This window comes from Acanthisitta chloris, unplaced genomic scaffold, assembly GCF_000695815.1.
Source record: "Acanthisitta chloris isolate BGI_N310 unplaced genomic scaffold, ASM69581v1 scaffold9276, whole genome shotgun sequence".
NCBI lineage: Eukaryota > Metazoa > Chordata > Aves > Passeriformes > Acanthisittidae > Acanthisitta > Acanthisitta chloris.
This window is the reverse complement of record NW_008677581.1, coordinates 15,109-21,874: the sequence shown is the minus strand read 5'-3', so window position 1 is coordinate 21,874 and position 6,766 is coordinate 15,109.

Below are 6,766 nucleotides of genomic sequence, written 5' to 3'. Positions count from 1 at the left end.
CTTGAGTTGTTACTCGTAACTATGAACTCTTCCTTCTGCCGAACTACCCTTTTTAATACTTCTCTTTTTTCAACATTTCAGATCCCTTTTTTTCATCTTGACTTACCCTAATTACATTCTCCCCACTCCAAAGTTTTTGCAGAGCTTTGTATTTTGCATGATAACATTTTGCTATTTAGCATGCTTGATTTGATCCGGTGCTTTTAGCTAAGTAAAATAAGGCAGAAAGCAATCAGGGCTGAGGGGCTGCTTTCCAACAGCAGTGGCAGGAGAAGAAGAGCTTTGCAAAGGCTCATCAGACACATCTGCTTGCTTGTTCAAAAACTTGAAGCTGAGGCACCCTGGAAATGTTAAAAAAGCTGCTCATGTCTCTAAAGATTCTGCCATACAAAATTTGCCAATCCTTGCCCCTGGTATGTGCAGCCTCAGAAACAGAGAGGGATTTTAACCTGAACCCTGAGGTCTCTTTTGTTTTCAGAAGCCCGGATTTGCATTCAATTGTTATTTCCTAATTGCTCAGGTTGTTGTGGGAATTCAGGCAGTGTATTTGCAGTTTGGGGGCACAGGGTAGCAGCTGCTACACTGGGTACCAGCAAGTGATGCTGGTGATATTTGCCTTCAAGCTCTGTACTGATAGTATCTGGGTTTGCTATATCAAAATCAGCATAGAGTTCCACAAGACTCTTGTGCTGTACATCTCCCTGACTCACCCTCCTTTGATGCAGGTGATTTTTCCAGTGGTGATTCAAGGTGCCTGGAAGTATTCCAGAAGTAATCCATAGTCAATAAATCTTCTGTGCTTGCATTTCTCTGCCCATTATGTGCAAGTGGCTTTTGTGCACACTCAGCATTGCTATAGTGACAGAAAGGTCCTTGGAATATCCCTGACAAGTGAGTCTTGATCAAATTTGACTAATTAAAAGAAGCTGCCTGTGGGAGGCACACACACTACAGGCTCCAGTCTGGAAAGGACATTGCAAGGTAGATCTTACAAATGATGAGTAATGCCAAGAGGTGCATTTACTGATATTTGTCACAGGACAAGGTGTACAAAGTGTCCAGTGAGGAGATCAAGCAATATTTAAAATGAAAGTATATTTTATATCTTGTGTACAATTAAGCTATATAGGTCATTGCAACAGAATGCCAAAAAAATAAATCATGGAAGAACAATTCATCAGGAACTGCTGGAAACAGATAGGGCTGCAAAGCCTTGCATGAGATGTTCCTGAATTGCTTGTTGATAGAATCACAGAATTTTAGGGGTTGGAATGAACCTTATAGATCACCTAGTCCCAGTCCCCTCTGCCATGGGCAGGGACACCTCCCACCAGACCAGGTTGCTCAAGGCTTCATCCAACCTGGCTTTGAACACTGCCAGGGCTGGGGTAGCCATCACTTCCCTGGGCACCCTGTTCCAGCGTCTTATCACTCTTACAGTAAAAATCTTTTTCCTAATATCTAACCTAAATTTCCCCTCCTTCAACCTGAATCCATTACCCCTTTGATCCATTATAGGATCTGGGAGAGTGTGCTAGGGAAGGCACAACGAGTGTTTCACTTCTTGTGTTCTTTCTGTAAGCATTTGCTGCTGGACACACTTGGGCAGAGGAATAGACAGACCTCCAATCCGGTCTTTGACAGTTTTTCTGGAGTTCTTTATACAAAATGATGGACAAAACCCAACTAGTACCATGGGGTCTGCACCCAGGAGGATGGACTGGCCATGTACCTCCCCAGTAACAACATACACTAGGACACAGCACCACTTACAGCTTTGCATGTGCCCAATTGGCCTCTAACAGTTCATTTTTCCTTTTCTATGCTGTTCTTACTATCTGCTGCCTCTTAGGTAAAGGGACTTCTATGTCAATAGCCTGTTTGTGCAGGTGAGAGACCAGCCTTGTGCACAGCCTGAGCAAAGTGGCTTTCACCACTATACAGTTCACAGGATGACAGAGGAGTTGAGGTCAGAAGACATCTCTGGAGATGGTCCAGTCCAGCCCACCTGCTGAAAGCAGGGCCCACTAGAGCAGGTTGCCCAGGACTGTGTCCAGTTGGGGTTTTAATATTTCCAAAGATAGAAATTCCACAGCCTCTTGGGGCAACCTGCTGTGGTGTGCAATCACTTTCACAGAAAAACAAGTTCTCTTTTATGTCTTAGTGGAATTTCATGTATGTCAGTGTCACTGGACCCCACTGAGAAGAGTCTGGCTCCATCTCCTCCTAAACTCCCTTCCATCAGGTAACCATACACATTGGTAAGATTCTCATGGAGCCTCCTCCAGACTGAACAATCCCATCTCTCTTGGCAAAGCTCCAGTCCCTGCATCAGCTCTACAGTGCTTCACTGGACTGCTCTGGTACATCAATGCCTCTTCTGCACTGGGGAATCCAGAACTGGACCTTGCACTCCAGGTGTGGTCTCACCAGTGCCGAGTGTGGAGGGAAGGCTCATCTTCCCTGACCTGGTGGGAATACTTTTCCTACAGCAGCCCAGCAGGCTGGTGGCCTTCTTTGCCACAAGGCACATTGGTGGCCCATGTTCTCCTCATGCCACCTCATGCTTCCAACCGCAGCATGTGACCACCCTGCTGGTTTGTACAGGCCACAGAAAAATCACCTGCTGAGTCAGTGACACGAAGCCATGTGCACTGTGGCACTGTGCTAGTGCCATTGGGTGTGTTCAGCTCTGATGGGCTTCGACTGCACTGCCCAACTGTCCCTGTTGAAAATAGATCTGCCCGCCCTGGCAGCTGCGTCCTGGGGACTTTTGCTCCTGACGCAGAGGATGGCAGGGAGATGCCTCCTTGCAGCCAGGGGCTTCCCATGAGGGTGGGTACAGGGACAGGGATTGCTGGGATTCCTGCCTCTTCACTGCTCTCTGGGATGCCTTTTGGGTGATTGGATCATGGGCAGCTCTGCTCATTCACAACTTCAGGCTCACCGCGCGCTCTGTGGCTGCGGATGTGGCTCTGTCTGACCTTAATTTACGTTGCACTTTGTCCTGCCCAGCAGACCCTGAGAAAGCTGCCCAGTGAAGGGGGAAAATGGGCTGCCAGATGCTGGATACTTGAAATGGAAAGCTATTTCTAATTTAAGGAGATTTGTGTATAAAACTGAGGACATTTTCCATTACCTCAATACGTTAGAATAGTTCTGCAAGTATATCTCAAACCTGGTAAAAATGTAAACCCTAAGTAGACATTAGACAGGATTTTTACTAACATCTGTCCCTGAATTCAGACTGCTTAATTTAAGCTCAGACAGTTCAGTTTAAGCACTTTTTATGCACAGGTTCTCCCTAGACTTACTAGAGGCCTGGCCATAAAGATCAGTATCAAAGTTACAGCCATAGCCATAGATAAGCTTCATTTCCCTTTGCAGGTGACAGTAAGCTTCATTTCCCTTTGCAGGTGACAGTTTGAGTGTAGATTTGCTGAAGGACAAGGTTAGCTGTTGCTAACCCTTGGCACGGAGAGTGGAAGCCTGAGATGTTTATCCGTGCAGTGAGCTGACTTCCCTTCTTCATCAGAGACCTGAGCTCAGACTTCTCACCCTGTGCTGCTGCTGCTCTGGGTCTGAGAGAAGTTGCACACAAGTTCTGGATACCAAAGTAAATGTTGAGCTTCCTGGTTATGGATTCCCCAAGGCTGAAAGTGTATCCCAGCAGCAGCATTTCTCCTTGGTACTATTTCCTAATACTGTTTCCTAATAGTTATTTATTACTGTCAGCTGCTGCCTCCTTCCTCTCGCCACTCATGCCATTGAAAAATTCTAAACTGTGATTTAGACCTGAATGTCTGTCCCAGTAAACCAAAGGCAAGGAAATCAATCCTCTGTCCCTTCCCATCTTTAATCCCTACGCAGATTTCAGCAGAACCAGCTGAAATGCTGAAAAGGTGTAAAATTACAGCGAGTCCTCCTCCTCCTGGGGCTAAGCCCATGTGATTCAGAAAAGCTCCTGACTGCCTGCATAGACAAATCCTAAAAAAATACTTCCCCCGAAACATAATCCTCCGGCTCATCCCCCACTCCTCCCTGCCTGCTCACCCTTGACTCCCTATCACTCACTGCCAGGCAATTATCTGCTTCGTTTACTGCCTCCTGGCCAGAGCCAAAGTTCAGGATCTGGCAGTTGATGGCAGGAGATCACTCGGTGGAGAGAACTCGCTGTTCTCCCAGCCTGACCACCCATTTCCCACAGAGGCAGGCATGGATAGCAGCAAGGCACAGCCAACTCCTGTGGGGTGGGTGAGTCCTGACTCCTACAGCAGAGCTTCTCCTGGAAAGGAGCCTGAGGCTGCAGCAGGCAGGAGGCTGGAGCAGAGTCTTCTCCTGCTCTGCCAGCACCCTGGGAAACAGGCCAGCATCTGCCACTGCTGAGATGGGGAATGTGCATGGACAGAGAGCCTTGCACAGCTCTCCCAGTCTCTGTCCTTGCCCACTGCCCCATGGGCTCCAGGTGGAGGACACTGAGCTGTCCCAGCTCCCCTCTGCCTCCATGGAGCCAAAGCTCCTTTGGGACAGCAAAGTTCAGTTTTCCTTGGGCTGGGGAGGTGCCTGGGGGTGGTTCTGGGTCTACCAAGGGATCATGGATGAGGTGTGGTGGCACAGTGTTGGTGTGAAATGTCTGTCTCTCCTGAAATGAGCAATTCCTTGGGATGTGAATGAGTTCTCTCATGTGGTGATGACAAATTGTTGGGGTTTTCCCCATTTTCTTTCCTATGGGTCCAGCTCATGGGATGAAGCACCCACACATTGTTTGTTCCAAAGGTACAGAGTGTTCCTGGCATTTCCCCCATTAATGCTCACAAAATACAGTGTGCAGCTGTCCCTTTCGCCAGTATGGGCATGTTCAGAGATGCCAGAGCTGCTTGCTGGTTTGGGAGAAGAGCACTTCCCTGGAAAATTCCCTCCTTGAACACGGGGCTGTGTGTTGACCTCTCCCCCTGCTTTGGCCCGTGCTCCTGCCCTGGGTGTAGGGGTGGGTAGAGAAGGTCTGCATGGAAATATCCCAAAGGGAACAGGATTTTGAAGCACATCTCCTCTGCCCCACTCCCTCAGCAGCTAGAATATACTACAGCTGAGGTTGCTCTTCCTGGAAAAGATAAAAGCAGGCTGTGTCACTGAGAACAGCCTTTGGGCCTAAGCCCAAGGGTCTCTCAGCCTGAAGCTCTGCCCCAGTGAGGAGAAGAGGGGGCACAAAGCCTCCTCAGGGCACTGCCACCAGCTCTGTCATCCACAACCACACACTGGGATTTACGGGACTGGAGGCTGTATCCACACCCAGAGCTCTAGGCTCATTTTTCAATTCAATCACCTTCTGCACAGCCTCCTCGTTTTGGCCTCTGCAATATCTGTTGGCCGTGAGCAGCACTGTTTAATCACACACTGCTTTGTTTCAGATTGGCTGAGTGACGATTTCACTGGTGTCACTTAATTCTCGTCTTGTGAGAAATAATAACAAATTGTTCCCTTTCATTTTTTCTGTAATAATTTGTAACTTTCTTGGCCCTTCTCCTTTGGGTCCTTTTCCAAGCTTATATCTTACTTAACCTCTCCTTGTACAAAGCTACAATCCTCCTTTCCCACTCTTTTGTATTTCTTCTAGTTCTACACACCACTTTTTTATGGAAAGATAATAGTTTCTATCAGCCATATTGATGTTTTCTATTTTATTCTCTATTATTTTCCTCTGGGCACTGGTACAGCTGGTTAATAAAATAGATATTGATTTCTAAATATGCTTAAAAGTTTCTTTATTGAGTAGCTGCCTGATAATCTGTCTTCTGTGAGTTCTTCTACAATGAAAACCCTCTGGTCCATCATTTCTGGTAAACTTGAACGATCTGGGAAAAAAACCCGACTTTTACTCTAGTCACAGAGCATTCTTTGCTGAAGGTGGTGTAACACTGGGAAAGGATGGGGGTTTAATTTAGTCCATGTAGCCTAGCAACATTTACACCATCAATAAACAAGCACTGTTTTTCTGAACAACAGACCACCCAGGATTCTCTATCCTGACTCTGTGGTGGTGATGGCAATACTGACAGTGCCTTCTTCTTGCTTTGTGTCTCTTTTACTCACACTTCAGCTCACCTGCTAAAGCTTTGCTCAGAATAATGGTATCATCTTGAAGTGAGGTGCCCATGGAAGATGCTCATCCTGATTTTCATGTCTAGTTTTACTTGCTAATGGAGCTGTTAATCACTTTAGTCACACGGCTGTTCTACAGCCCCTGAAACGTGACTGCTAGGAACCTTGAAACCTGTTAAATATTTTCCCACGAGTATTTTCTTAAGGAAGATCTTTGGCAATTGTGTGTGACTTCTGAAATTTGCTACAATTCATCTTTGATGGGGAGGATCTTCCCAAAAGCACCGGTTTCCTGGGATGTATGTGTTCAGGAATGTGAGGGCTAACTGCAGTGCCAACCTCACCTAGGTGACCTGGGGATAAAGATGGGAAATTCAGCTTTGTTATATACACAGATGTTTTCAAAAGGGACATGAAGAATAACTCTGAGATTCATACACTCTTAGATCCATGGAACATATGGCCGAAGTGTCATCACCCAGTGACTCCCAGCCCCAGGGCAGCTTTGTCTGAGCTCTGTCTGCATCATTTAATGCTGGAGAGGATGAGGAGGAAGGTTCCCTGGAGATCTGCTCCAGTCCCTCAGACCCTTTTCTATGTCAAATAACAGAAACCTCTCTTGCTGATGTGGCTGCTGGTCCTTCCTCCATGGGTGCTACCTGGCACC